A 13,445-nucleotide genomic window follows, 5' to 3' on the forward strand; every position below is an offset into this window, starting at 1 on the left:
CATTGTGGGGGCAGTGGTGACAGAAGATGCCCAGGACTGGCATTGCCAGCAGTCCCTCTGCCACAGACATCTCCTCCCCACTGGGGGCCATGTCTCTGCCCTGGTGTGGCTTTGGTGGAGCTTCTGCTGTGGAGTTTTTCTGCCTTCCTGTTAAAGCTGGCTGTGTGAAGCTGTCTGTAGAGTTTAATTAAACTATACAGAACCAGCTTCAGGAGAAGCTGTCTGGTTTAAGAGAATCTCTGTTCAATGCTGCAAAGCTGAATGGTGTTCCTATGGGAATGGATGTATTTTTTATATTGTCCCTATGAAAGAGGGATTAGCATTAGGATGGGTAGCTGCCCCATTCTTCCCACTCCCATTTGCTGTGATAAAAGGCTGCCTTGTACAAGAAAGTAGCTGCCAAGAAGGGACCTGTCCTCATGGGCTGGCTTTTGCAGGGTACTCTGAGCACTGTGAAGATGAGGAGCAAAGCCCAGAAGATGATGCTGGGACTCTGCAGAACTGCCCCAGGCAGGCATCTGAGCACCCCTGGGTGAAGGTGGGCTGGAGAGGGACAGCTGCCTGCTGTGACCCAGGGAACTGCTAAGGGACCAGCAAGCAGCACTTGGGATCACGTGCACCAGTGCTTGTGGTGGGGAGAGGCTGTGTGCTGGCCCCATCCTGGCAGAGGAGTCATGCAGAGAGGTTTTTGGGAGCATGTGACTGTGCCTTGGGAGTGAGTGAGTGCTGGATGCAGTTAACTCACCTTTGCTGCATTAACGTCTGCTAAACAAATGGTCCTGTGTGAAAATTGAATCGTAAGCAACAATACAGCAAGAAATGAGCCAGTGGATTTTGTAACAGCTCTAGAACCCTTATCCTCTCATTAATGGGTTTTACAGCCGTCGTAAGTGAGCCATCTCCCTGGAAATAAAACATTTTCTTTACAAACAGCCCTTTCGGTGTTGCAGGCTGCTCAAGAGCTGGGGCTTGTTTCTAATTTAAAGAAGAAAATTCCCTTCACTTATGTGGTTTGTGGCTGGCCCCCCTGCCACATCTGCAAGCTGGAGCAGTTCAGTGGAGACCAGCAGGTCTTTTTTAATCCTCCTGGGTGAGGGGGACTGGAGCCCCACCCTCACATGGGTTTGCAGTACTTACCCCAGTGTATCCCCATTTAGCAGAAGGTGCTATGCAGCACAGATGCTCAGTCTTGCTCTCCCTGTCACTCTGGCCAGGAGTTGGTGCTTTGTTTACCCGCATCACAAACAGCACAGGGAAAAAGCTTTTAATTAAAACCCCTGGAAATGAGTGAGATGAAGCAAAGCTCCATGGCATTGGCAGAACACCAGTAAGAAATCAATTTAATCTTACTGTGATGAGTTTGCTGCATCTTACTGTTTGATTTATAGGGTGAGTGCAATGTAGGCTTTGAAACAACCAGCAGCTCTGTTACCCATTCTGGCCAACTTCTGGAACTTTTTCCAGGGGGTGTAAACCAGCTCCCCACATCTCCTGGTCCAGCTGCCTTTGATGGAAGGGTTTGTCTCCTGCTGGCCCCTGCTCTGCTCACACAGGGATGGGTGTATAAGTGGCTGTGACCCTGCCACACTGCCTGGCACTGCCTCCTGGTGTAATGGCAGAGGGCAGCATGCTCTGGGGTGGCCCCTGCCCAAGCTGTTTTACAAGCCCATCTCAGCACCTTGGGACTGAGAGCAATAGGTTTGTTTGCTTCCTTAATGTGTCCTTTCACACTGGGTTGGACTGTGTCCAGGCAGGCGTTTATCTCCCTTCCCACTGGAAGCTGTGCAGGCTCATGCCAGCTGCTGTCTGAGGAACTGCTCTCCATTTCAAAAGAAATCAAGTCAACTTTGTTCCCAAGCCTCTATTAATCATCTTTCCCAACTTCTTGTCTTCTAGCAGCAGGCTCTGCTTGGCTGTTTGAGCTGGAGGATACAAGAACCTTGCCTGATTTATCCTTGGTGCAGCCCATCTCTCCAAGTTCCCTCCTCTTGACCCTGGGCCTCTGCAGAAAGCCGTGCCAGGCAGGATGCACCAGCCTGGGCAGTTTGCTGGTGGTCACACTGGGCACCATCTCTTGGCCCTGCTTGGAATAATGCTTCCAGGTTAGGAGATTTCCCACGTACATGACCTTGCCAAATGAATCATCTCTGCGTGAGGACCTGGGGTCTCCAAATCATTCCCAATATGAATTTAAAGGCTACAGACAACTTCAAATCTGTGCCTGGCTATCTGCCACAGCTGCCATGCCCCACTGTGGGTGTGATCTCTTCCCACATGGGGATTGGGAAAGTCCTTTAAAAAAGCAGAAGGGACCTTGTTAAGCAGGCCTGGCCTCCTCACCTGCCAGTGCTCACTGCAAGAGCTCAGGTGGCACCTCTGCCAGGTCATTGCAGAGGCATTTGTGCCAGGAGTGCTCCAGACTTGGAAAGCCCCTGGCCCTCCCCATGGAGCTGATGCCCCAGAAAGGCTGATGGAGCTATCAGGAGCTGATGTTAATCACTGAAGGTACTTGTGGCTCATGTGTCTCTGGGGGAGATGGGACCTGCTCAGCTGCCCCAAGCTTGGCAATAGAACAGTCCCTGCCATGTGCCATCCTGTAGCAACACCTGCAAACCTCTGATCTCTTTGAGCCTCTGCACAGCCCTGTGGCTCCTTCCCTCATGCCCAGCCTGTGGCACCAGGGGTGCTGGTCTCACTGCCGTGGGTCCTGACAGTGCCTGCACACCCACAGTGCCAATGGCAGCCAAGAGCCAGCACTGTGCAGCCAAGATGGCACCCACATCAAACAACTGAATTCCAGGGGCTGTGAGCACTCCTGAGGATGAGGAAGTTGGTTCAAGGAGGATCCAGTCAAGGGTAAATAAAATGATCCTTTCCAGAAGTTGTGGCACACTTTCCACTGTGAAAGTGAGGAAAGGCAGCCTTCAGAAGGGGCTGGCCATGGATATGAAGGGTTAAATCATGGTTGACATCCATCCTGCTGTGATTTGTCAGCCTGGATACATGTAGTCTGTGGAGAAAAACAGGCAGAGTAATTTCCTGATTTAAATGAATTTCAGAGACCACCACAGGAAGGAACTTGGGATGTGTCCAAAGGGTAACCAGGCCATGGAAAAATACCAGGCAGGGGAAGGGGCCAGGGGAATCAGAACTTGGATTTTCCCCTTTGTCACTACAGAGGTGACAGCCACCATTGCATTTTCCAATTATGATTCCAGTTTAAGAAATTTAGGATACTTTAAATGTCAGATTGTTGAATAGTCAGCTTTTCTGAAGAGGAAAATTCCCTGAGAGCCTCAGCCATACCCAGCTGGCATTTCATGTTATTTACTGAATTGTTTATTGTACCTGTGTCCCGAGTATAAATCAAAAAAGTTATTTGCTGCTGCCTGCCTTGTCCATAGACAAGACATGATATTTAGGCAAGGCTTTGTTTGAATCACTGCATTCCCACAGCAGTGGCCGAGTCCTTGTCACTCTTGCAGCAATCCTGACACAAACTTAGTGACAGACCAGGTGTGGGATATAAATGATAGTTCAGGGAATCTTGGACTTCTAAAAAATATGAAGGTGTGTGAACCTAGAGAAGAGAAATGAAGCTGAATCAGGCAGCAGAGACCAGAGGGCTGGGGTTGTGAATGTGCTCCTTCATGTCCTGGGGACTCGAGTGATATTTCTGTGCAAAAAAAAGAACTGGCAAAGCACAGAGTAGTTAGAAATAAAGGCATGTCCCATTTATTTTCATCCCAGGGACCAAAACTTCCCCAGCAGCAAAGCTGCTCAGTCATTAAAAGTCAGTTGACTAGAAAAGCTTCTTGCAAGTGCTGTCAGCACCAGCACAGACTGGATTGCAGAGATGGTATCTGCCAAAAAGAAATAAAATACAAGCTATAAGAAAAAGTACTATTTGACCATTAGTGAGTGAATTTATCATCCTGCTTGAGATGCTGGAGTTAATAGAATAAAAGCCTTGTAGACAGTGTGGAGGTTATTATTTAAGGCTATCATCACCCTTAATTCAAAATTCTCATTCCAAGGATGCCTGAATGATCACTTGGGCTACATTAAGAGCTGAGTAAGCCTGAGCTTTTTTTTTTTTTTTTTTGATAAGTTCTCTCACTGTTTTCCTGTCTCATGATGTAATGGCATAGTTATAGCATCTTAATAAATTGCTTTTTTAGGTTTAGAAATTGTATGAAAATTAGCACCACGGTAAAAGATTCAATTTGCTGGACCAGGCTTGGATTTTTTTAAAGAAACTGAGAAGTACATGTGAGAATCCTTCAACAGAAAGGGAACCTCAGCCTTAATGAAATAACTATCCCAGTATTTGCTGTGCTGGGGGTCTGGGGTCTCCCAGAGTCTGACTGTGAGTTTTACGCAGGGGAAGAGGAGCATTAGGTGGTGTTGCAAGCAGTGTGCTGAAGATCCCTCATTCCTATCCCAACAGTGGGATTTGTGATATGCAGTGCCTTTTAGGATGAGACCTGCAGGTGTGTCCCCATTCCACAGGGTCTTGGTGCAGCAGCCCAGGAGCATCCCAAGCATGCTGCTGCAGGTTTCTGCTGGGAGGACCTGGAGCCCCTTTAGCATTTGTTCTGCATGCAAAATAAATCTGCATTTGCAAATGCAGAAATGAGTGTTTCTGGGCTCTCCTACCCAGTCCATATTCATGAATGTGCTTTTCATGTTAGTGTCATGCTGCAATCTCCCTGTTTCTTCTCAAGTCAATCCCTTCTTTCATATGGAAATTCTCCCCTCCCTCCAAATATATTTTCATGCATGCCAGGTTCCTGGGGCTGGAGCAGGGTTTTCTCAGAGGTCTCTGCCCTTAGCTGGGAGAAGAAAACATCCTCTGGTGACCTGGGGAGTCTGAGGTGACTGCCTGAACACTGGGAACTCTCTGTGTTGATCCACATCAAAGTGCTTGGCTGCATTTTCCACTTTCTTTATGGCTCTGCATTGAGATAAAACCTATGAAAGACTCAACAGTAGATTCCCATGCCTGTCACAGGGCTAAAAGTGGTGATCCATCACATGCCGGCCATCTATCCATCCATCCATCCATCCATCCATCCATCCATCCCTCCATCCCTCCATCCCTCCATCCCTCCATCCCTCCCTCACATAGCACAGCACTGGGGACAACTGAACTGCAGAGGGAATGGTGCTGATTGTAGCACTGGTCTCACAACTGGTCCTTGTGTCACCTCCTTGGAAAAGCTGGGAAGGTCACAAGATGTCCTTTATGGGGTCATTTTAGACTGGGACCAGACTGGCCACAGGAGGAGCAGCAGTGCTGTGCACTAGATGGGATGAAGGTGGGAAGGTGGGAAAGTGGCTTGTGCTGAGGAGGATGCTGAAAAGGATATGTACAGGTGTCAAACCTCTTGGCTGGATGTGATGTTTATTGTGTTAAAATAAAACATTGATTTGCTTTGATTTTGCAATGCATGTGTGCTGCAGGTATTGTGTGTATCCCAGCACAGTTAAACAGCAAAGTGAAGGTTGATGATGTAGGAATAAAATAATTTAGGATGCAAAAGACCTCTAGGACCATCAAGTATGGTGATTAACAAAGCACAATAAATATTCCTAAACATGAAGAGGTAGTTTGAAAGTAAGTCCTTCTCCAAGGCAGGCAGCTCTGAGCAGGGGCACAGTGCTCCTGCTGTGTGGGAGTATGCTTGGAAATGCTACACTGGTGGCACTTCCTGAGTTAACAGAGCCTGGGGAGGGAAATGGCTGCAGGTGCAGGATGGAAGCTCAGCTGGTGAGCATTCCACATCCAGGGTCCTCTCCAGGGCAAATGCACACTTCAAACTGAAAAGCTGAGTTTGTTCCCACACTGAGAATAAACTTGTAGGAACACAAGACCTGGGAAGGAGACGAGCAGCAAGGCTTTTCTCATGGTACCTCAGAGGAAAGAGGCACAGATACCTGCAATAACTTGCAGTATTAAGCTTAAGGGCAGCTTCAGCATCTTGGAAGCAAGTGAAGTAATTTGTGGTATCCCGTTAGTGCAACTACAGTTCTTTGCAACCAGAAGGAACAAGTCATTAGTGACACCAAGAAACCACTTGAGGAAAATCCGTGTGCATTGATCTGCTGTTGTGGATAAAATATATTCTGCTGCGTCTCTGCAAGAGGACAAGTTTGTGACAGTCTCCTATTTAGTGTGTATTAAAGATCCCACTGAAACCTCCAGATTTATTTATGAAAACACTCCTGGGGCACCAGCTATACTCCATGCAATTTCATTCAGGCTTTTCAGGGGTAGAGCTTGAATTAAGTATGTAACTGCCCACGAAAAAGCATTCATTTCATTACTCTCCTGATGAGAGGTAGCAGAATGCACAGCTGGGATTTGGAGGGCTGCGTATCAAAACTACCACTGTCTAGACAGGAAATAAATATGGTGGGAGAGACATGGCAGCCTGAGCCTTTGCTGTGAGGATGTGGCTGGGGGAGGATGGCAGGGACATAAGGATGGACTTGGGGGAGCAATGCAGCTGAGGAAGGGAGGGCTTGGTGGCCCTTGAGTGCTGCTGTGCTGTGGCAGAGGGTGACTATGCAGAGATGGCTTTTAGCTGGGGACTTCCCTCTGGCCCGGCTGTGACACTGAGGGCTTAGAGCAGTTTAAACATTTACCTGCCTTAAGCTTTTAAGACCTCTTTGATGGCCTCAAGTGCTCATCTGCATGAAGAGCTTAGGGTGTCCTAAGCAGCCTTATGTCCTTTGGGAGGCTCAGAGCTTGGAGCTGCAGCTCAGCGCTGTGGAGCGTTTAATGGGATTTGTGCTCGGTAGCACAGCTCTGCTGCCCCCCTGCCAGACTGAATGGGGAGGCTGGAGCCAGCCACTCTGATGGCTGGAGAGCAAGGGGGTGGATGGAGCTGCCCATCAGCTTGCCTTTGGAGTACATGAAGGTTCCCAGGAAGAGCAGGGAGCACCAGAAGCAAGGGTCAAGGATGCTCCTGAAGGTTTGCATTGGCCTGATGCATGCAGGGACCCAGCCTGGAGACTGCACAGCCCCCAGCATCCCTGCTTGTCTGCTGTCAACAGCTCTGGCCATGCCCCTGCCAGTGCAGCATCCCTGCTGCCAGGGAAATACTTCAGTGGGCAACAGGAAACAGGCAGAGCCAGGCTGGGCTTCCTGCTCAAGCAGCCTCTCAAGCAGCAGCAAGGTCAAGGTTGGTGTGCATTGATGGTCCAGAAAGCGAGCAGGAGGAGCGAGAGGAGACTGTCCTCTCTTTGAGGGACCAAGTGACTGTCTCTGGCACTGCTCTTTGTCTCCTCTAGCAAGCCCCATCCCTGCTTTCACCTGTTCAGGCAGAAGTAGAGCTGCTGTTGTGCTGGTTTCCTAAGGAAACTAGGGGCTGTGCAGTCATGGGTGCCTGGCTGGTCATCTCCTCCCCTTCCAGGCATGGCTGCTGGCATGCCTCTTTTTGGGGCCCCAGAAGCAGCAGGAGCAGGCACTGTGGGGGTCTCTGTACCTGGCAGGGCTGCAGCAGGTGCCCAGCACTCACTCACCATGCAGACTGCCACCAGCAGCCCCCCACCTAGCAGGTTTGGGGGGGCAGGAAGCAGCTGAGGGCAATCCACTGGGGGTTTTGTTGCAGCAGTGGAGGGTCTGTGGGGAAGAGGTGTAGCTGTTGTGGAGGATAAGGTGTTTGTCATGTTTGTGGGACATGCTTTGAGGCAGAACAAGCAAAATTGTCCTTGGCTCAGCATGGAGGCAGCCTGGTGGACAGCTGATGTCCTGCTTCATGAGGCTGTGCTAGCCCAGGGACCCTGGGGATGCTGACAGTAAAATAAGCAAGGCAGGGTGCTGCCTGCTCATCCCAGAGGCAGCACTCAAGCTGCCTGCAGAGCTGGGAATGCTTGCAGATAACAGGCACAGCAGAGAACATCACAGCCCACTCATGGATGATTTATGCCTGGGAAGAGGCAAAGCTCTGCTCTCGGGGTATGTATGTTATCCACTCGTGGCTTTTTTGTTTCACTGCAAGGGTTATGTTTTTTACTCCTGCTCAGCCAAATGTGAACTGGGACCTCCTGCTTTGCATGCAGTTGGCACCTTTCTGGCAAGCTTTTAACTCAAAACTTTAGTTTAATAGCTGATTAATAGACTTAACCCTCACATGGACAATAGGAGCTTATTTTTTTTTTCTTGGGCTCTCAGAAGTACAATAACATGAGAATGCAGGCAGGACCGGGAAAAACAGGATCATCACCTCCTCTTATCCCCTGTCTCCCTGCTCCACCTGAGACAGGGCGGGTGCCACTGGGAAGGGAGCAGCGGCAGTGAACTTTCCCTTCCCCATCTGCAACTTGCATTGCATGAAAACAGGAGACCCACGACACTGGGAATTGTCCAGGCCTCCTTCCCTTTCCCTGCTGTTGCTGGCACAGATTGCCTTCCCAGCTTGACACTGACATCCCTGGGGACCGAAAGCCTCGGTTAGTGCTGGACCAACCTGTGCCTGCTGAGTGCAGCCCATGCTCTGAGCTCCCTGTTCCTCCTGCCTTCACTGCTGTCTTGCTCCCAGGGCTGCCTGACCATCTTCCAGGCCACGCTGACCAGCAGAGATTGCCTCAGCTCTAATGGCATTTCTCTGCTGCTCAGCACTGACTAAACACCCCGGGAGAAAAAGCATCCCTGTAATGAGAAGTGAGCACCTGCAGGAAGTGTTCTTGCCACCCTGCATGAAACAGAGTCACGGCTAAAGGTGGCTCAGGAGTAAGAGAGAGTCTTCAGCTGTGCTGGAGCAGGCTGGCTTGAAATGCCACTCCAGAGTGAAAATGACAGGGTTATTAATAGATGTGGCCCCATCTTTAGCCCTCAGCTGAATGGTATTAGCACTTCTTTTTTAGCACTGAGGCTAAATCTAATTTTATATAGTCTGAGTATCTCAGACAAAACTAGAAGGGCCCCAGACCAGCCCTGGACAGCAGCAATGTGCCAGCTGCTCTCAGCACTCTCTGGGTGTCCCCACACTGACGCCAGGGCTGCAGCATGGCAGACACTGGCAGTGGGGGCTGAGGGGCTGCAGCAGTGATGGGCTGGGCTCCTGTGGAAATGCTTGTCCCTCCTTGCTGTGGGGAAAAGTCGCTGCCAGGGCTGGAGGTTTGCAAGGCCAGTGCTGATGCTGCTCTTGCTTTAAAGCAAGGATTATTTACTTAAATGCACTGGTTCTGTGACCATGACTATGCCAGCTTCCTGGCTGCTGTCCTCCCTGCACCAGGGCATCCTCTTGGGCAGAAACCCAGCCTGGCTGCCCTTGGCTCTTCCTTCCCTCCCTGTGTAGGTCCTGGCATTACTCTGCCTCAGCTCACAGCTTTTCTAGCAATAGCTAGATGTCTGGTGCAAGCACTGTGGCTCTGCTGCCTTGCCAGCACTACCACAAATCCCAAAGGCACAACCCTGTTAGAGCTGCAGGTATGAAGCCAGTCTTGCCTGCCCAGACTACCTGCCTGTTTGGCAGGATAAGACCACTCCTGGCAAAAGCACAGAGGAGAAATCACATCCCTGTGCTGGAAGTCAAAAACATTAATTAAACCTGCGGTATCATTGATTGCTATCTCAGGGGAGAGGCAGAGGGTGAGAAAAAGCTGGGGGGAAGGAAACTCAGGGGAGGATTTGCTAGGAGCATTCCTAACCCTTAAAAATAGGTTGACTATTTCTGCAATGTCGGCATCTTCCTATAGGGAGGCACTTAGAGTAGGTCAAGCTCGTGCCAGGGATTTGCAGGGAGTGTACCCCTTTAGGGCAGGGGAACACATGTGTCCCAAGACCCTTTTCAGCTAAATATTTGGTGCTGCCTAGGTAGGAGCCTTTCTTATGTGGGCACCCTAGCAGGGACAGTTGGATCCCGGGGAAAATAAGTCCATTTTGTCTGGGGATGTGAATAGCCCCCCCACCCCACCCCGAGAGCTGGGCCAGGAGCGCTGTCACCAGACACTGAGCTCTCTGCTGCCCATATAAATGATGGTTCAAACCCATTTAGGCTGCCAGCATTATCAAGCAAATCTGCAATTGATCTAGAAATATTCATCCAACTCAACTCCCTCATAATCCAGCTGAAGCAACTGTGCTTAGATATTCTGTGCTAGGTGCCATTTGCACCTAGTGACTCTATCTAAGCACAGTTGTTTCAGCTGATTAAGAGGTGCCAGAGGCTTTCCTCTTGAGCTGCAAATATCCAGCCCTCTACAGCACGCAAGGCCTGCAGCTGGTGAACCTCCAGCAGCCTCTCATGGATCCTGCCCCATCTCTCTGCTCCCAAAGAGGGTGGGCAAAGGTCCTCTTTCCTCAGTGTTCCATGGGTGCCTGCCACTGCAGGCACAGCCCTGCCTCTCTGCCCAGCACAGCATCCTGCTTTCCCAGCTGGAACCAGCAACCTGCTTTACTGGCCAACCTGCTTTACCAACACCAGCTGCCACCCCTGCAGGTGTCCCTGTGGCTGCAGTGCCTTTGGGGAGGAGATGTTGTCCCCATGCCCCACACACTCTTGGGGTGCCCAGAGGGGACCTGGTCACTCCCACACGGAGGAGTGGTGGCCATGGTCCCCATCTCTTCCTCTGGGGACAGGTAGTGATCTGCTGTTTGTGGTGACTGCTTGGCATGCACCATGATCTCCTGTGCCAGGTCTTACACTGGCACTGCTGCACCTGTGGCCTTCTCCTCTTGCTGCCCACTCTGCTGCCCTGCTGCATGCACAGGCAGGGCACCAACAACCCTCAGCCCCTTGCCATCCTGGGCACCAGTGACCTGCTCAGAGGGCTTTGCTGCTTTAGTGGCCATAGAGCCACAGGAGCAGGATGAGAAGACAGGACCGAGCATGGGGCTGTGAGCAGCATTAGGTGTTGGGCAATGGGCTGGATGGCTGCTGGGTGCAGGGCTGAACAGAGCCCAGCAGCTGCTGAGCTGGCTGGACAGTACACTGGTGACTGCTGTGGGGAGTGCTGCACCTCATGGGAATCTGTTCTGGTGGCACGGGCAGATCAGACAATGGCCAGGAGCCATGGGAAGGAAGGTTATCTACCAGAGCCAGCATGGACAGGAGCCCCATTTTCCTCCAGCCCTTTTTCCATATCAACATGGCAAAAGCACAGTGGCACTTGTAGGTGGCATTTGTAGGCTCCTGCCAGCTGATCCTTTCATCCCTGACATGAAACGGTGCAAAGAAACCTCCCTGCTTGCTTTGACTGCTTCCCAGGGATTCCTAATTTACATTATAATGGAGCCACATTTTGCTGTATAAATAAACCTGAAAGTTGACATAGAAAGGACTTATCAACTCTAAAGGTATTTGCATGTTCCCCAGATGGAGGGAGAGAGCCACACAGGGATTTAGTAGGGACAAACTTCAAGTGCTGGTGAGTACAGTGAAGATTTACAGCAAGATGAGAACATCTTGCTCGGGCACTTCAAAAGAAAAGTTGTGCCTGGGGCTGAATGAAAAGTTGTGTCATGAAACAATGAGGTGGGGGTTACTGCTGGGCTGAATGTCTGGTGTCTCTGCCTTTATCACCTGTCCCTTTTGCTTTCTGCTGCCATTAAGGAGAGCAGAGGGCTCAGATGAGGTCTCAGGTTGCAGGGACTGGGGGAGACCACCTGCCCTTGCCTTGCAGATGTGTGTGCTCATCCCCCCTGAGTCCCCAGTGCAGGTCAGGCTGGTGCTCGGTGGATTAGACAGTCACACTGATCTGCTCTGCTCCCTGTCCTGGACCCAGTCAGACTCCCACCCAAGCTCACTGACAGCCAGGGGGTTCTGATCAGGTTAAGACATAGTGGTACATCAAAACACACTAATACCTTAGCAGTTAGCATTTGCCTGTGCTGAGCCACGTCTGCAAGTGATTTTGGAGTGCTGGCACTCCGGGCATGATCTCTAATGGGCAGGCAGCCCCGAGCTCCAGCTGGTGTCTGTGAAAGGCACTTCCCTGACCCACTTACCCTGCAGCCACACCTCTGGCCAGAGACCAGCTCCTGCTGGTGTCAACAAACCTGTGTTTAATCCATAAAAGAGCAAAATCTTGACTTTGCTAAAACACCTGACAGGACCATGGTGTTGGACAGCAATTTATGAGCCAATTGGAAAAGCACAGCAGCTGCAGAATCTGACAGTGCACAGGGTGAGGACAGGAGCACGGCTGCAAATCCAGCTGGCCTGGCCCCTGCTGACTCCTGAGAAGCTCTTCCCCTTCTTAATCTCACAGTTTTGCAGACCAGGATTAGGGGGAAATGTATCCCTTGTGTGGGCAGGACACAATGGGGAGTGTCTTCTCCACTGGGCAGTGGTGAGGCTGCTCCTGGCTGGCTTTGGGATCTTTAACTCAGGAGGAAGCAGGGGAAGTGGCATGAGGAGAGGTGCAGGAGGAGAGGAGAGCTCACCCAGAGGAGAGCTGGCATGCTGGGTAGGGCTAGAGGAGAGGTGCAGGACCTGGTCTGCTCCAGGGAAGGGCAGGCTGGGGGAGCACAGCAGAGAATTGTGCCAGCTGCTGGCAGCAGCCCCAGAGTGGAGCTTTGGAGGTCCAGCTGGGCATTAGGAGAGTGGCTGGGTCGTCCCTCCTGTCCACCAGGGACCACTGCCACCTGGCCCCATTTTGAGCTGTGCCCAGCTGACCCGCATAGCCCTGCTACGTCTGGGAGAGGCAGCCCGTGCTGGCTGGTACCATTACACAACCCTGCTGCAGCCTGCTGCCTGCACACAACAATAGGCACTATTTTTATTCCCTTTCTGGTTGTCACAGGCAGTTCAAGAGTCCTTAGGGTGGAGGGTTTTCTCCCACATGCTGTTATGTAGGACATTTCAGTCAGTTGTCCTTGTGACCTGCTTGTGCCCGTCCCTGCCATCCCAGCATTCCCCTGCCAGGACCAGCAGGAACAGGATGTGGGGTCAGTGTCTGTGGGGAACAAAGCCCCAAGTTTGGGCCCTTGTCAGAGCCTGCCCTGCCTGCAGACACCACTCAGAGGAGGCACATATTCCTGGGGAGATGCTGGTTTTGCCCCTGCCCCACCACTGTGAAGGCATCACTCCCCAAACCAGCAGTAAAGAGGAGAGCACCAACATGGCCTGCCCAGCCATGGGCATCTCTGGTCCAGATCTGCAGGTGAACTTCCCACCTTGACCTCAACCTTGGGGCAGCCCAGCTGGCAATGGGACTGTCCCCATGTCCTGCTCTGTCCCACTGGGAGGCCCTGCCCTGCTGTCCCAGGGGGTAAAGCCCCTGGCCCCACAGCACCCTTGCACTGCCCGGTGTTCTCAGGAAATTGCTGCCAGAGGTGGGGCTGGCCACTGGTGAGAGCAAGTTACTCAGAGCAGAAAATCCTCATGTGTGATGGGCATGATGTGGATGGAGCCATTTTCTGCACAATTACTCCAGCTTATTCAGTGTGATAAACCAATAGTAAAGTATGATGAGATGAGGCTTGGGTGCAA

The sequence above is a fragment of the Geospiza fortis genome, unplaced genomic scaffold, assembly GCF_000277835.1.
Source record: "Geospiza fortis unplaced genomic scaffold, GeoFor_1.0 scaffold172, whole genome shotgun sequence".
NCBI lineage: Eukaryota > Metazoa > Chordata > Aves > Passeriformes > Thraupidae > Geospiza > Geospiza fortis.